Below are 1,539 nucleotides of genomic sequence, written 5' to 3'. Positions count from 1 at the left end.
GTGCATATCACTCATGTAGTGATGAGTATCTGTGATACTTGTAGAGGGACATCTGAATCCGTCTCGGACGTACCGTCGTCAACCATCCCGCGGCCAAGAGTCTGATTAGGCGTAAACGCGTACCTGAGATCGCGAACTGCTACTATATCTCTCCCATGGTAGGCCGCATTCTATCACGGTTGATAACTCCAACTGGTAAGGTTCTCACCGCATACTACAGCTAGCTCGGCACAAGCTGCACAACTTTTTCGTGACATCGAAGTTCCTGCTTGCAAGCACATTTTGAAACCGCATGCGGCGGCTCGTGAATTTGGGCTGTTGTTTCATCTCCGCAACGCGTTCTGAGGTACCGGGCGGTCATTCATCATTCCTGCAAGGAGTTCTGCTCTAGGTGAATAGCTCTTTTCTATGCACGGACAACGCTTTATTAACGTTGTTTTTCCCCTGAACTGGCACGGTTGGGCCAACCGCACGGAATGGTACGAAAACACCGACTCTGTTTAGTGGAAATTTTTCGGTAAGACTGATCTATGCAGTCGATAAGCTGCACCTCTCAGTTTAATAACCATCTCAATAGTAGCTCCTTGTTTCAATCAAGGGACCTTTGGGTTATGAGCCCAACACGCTATCCACTGCGCCAAGCTGCTCATGCGTACAAACTCCTGTATCGCCCTGACGTGCTGAGCATAACTGTTCCACGATAGTCTAGAGACTCTTCTCTCTTTTATACGAACTGCACCGCCCGGGAATCGAACCCGGACCACCTGCTTGGAAGGCAGATATCCTAACCATTAGACTAGCGGTGCATATCACTTACGTAGTGATTGAGTATTCCTGTGATACTTGTAGAGGGACATCTGAATCCCTTCTCGGACGTACCGTCGTCAACCATCCCGCGGCCAAGAGTCTGATTAGGTCTTAAACGCGTACCTGAGATCGCGAACTGCTACTATAACTCTCGCATGGTAGGCCGCATTCCCTCTCGATTGATAACTCCAACTGGTAAGGTTCTCATCGCATACTACAGCTAGCTCGGCACAAGCTGCACAACTTTTTCGTGACATCGAAGTTCCTGCTTGCAAGCGCATTTTGAAACCGCATGCGGCGGCTCGTGAATTTGGGCGGTTGTTTCATCTCCGCAACGCGTTCTGAGGTACCGGGCGGTCATTCATCATTCCTGCAAGGAGTTCTGCTCTAGGTGAATAGCTCTTTTCTATGCACGGACAACGCTTTATTAACGTTGTTTTTCCCCTGAACTGGCACGGTTGGGCCTCCCGCACGGAATGGTACGAAAACACCGACTCTGTTTAGTGGAAATTTTTCGGTAAGACTGATCTATGCAGTCGATAAGCTGCACCTCTCAGTTTAATAACCATCTCGAGTGTATTATGATAAATAGCAGCTCCTTGTTTCGATCAAGGGACCTTTGGGTTATGAGCCCAACACGCTATCCACTGCGTCAAGCTGCTCATGCGTACAAACTCCTGTATCGCCCTGACGTGCTAAGCATAACTGTTCCACGATAGAATAGAGACCCTG

At 48.9% G+C, this 1,539-nt stretch overlaps 3 non-coding genes across 3 annotated transcripts; all 3 read right to left on the bottom strand.

The window, feature by feature from the left end:
- Positions 1-574: 574 nt before the first annotated feature.
- Pmar_PMAR001660 lies at positions 575-647 on the bottom strand. The gene has a single exon. It is a non-coding gene; the product is annotated as a tRNA-Met (tRNA).
- An 87-nt stretch (positions 648-734) lies between these two features.
- Positions 735-806, bottom strand: Pmar_PMAR001659. Its single transcript has one exon. It is a non-coding gene; the product is annotated as a tRNA-Gly (tRNA).
- Positions 807-1,396: 590 nt separating this feature from the next.
- On the bottom strand, positions 1,397-1,469 carry Pmar_PMAR001658. The gene has a single exon. It is a non-coding gene; the product is annotated as a tRNA-Met (tRNA).
- Positions 1,470-1,539: the final 70 nt, after the last annotated feature.

Source organism: Perkinsus marinus (assembly GCF_000006405.1).
Source record: "Perkinsus marinus ATCC 50983 genomic scaffold scf_1104296927826, whole genome shotgun sequence".
Taxonomy (NCBI): domain Eukaryota; phylum Perkinsozoa; order Perkinsida; family Perkinsidae; genus Perkinsus; species Perkinsus marinus.
The sequence above is the reverse complement of the archived record's forward strand: the minus strand, read 5'-3'. Positions and strand labels throughout refer to the sequence as shown.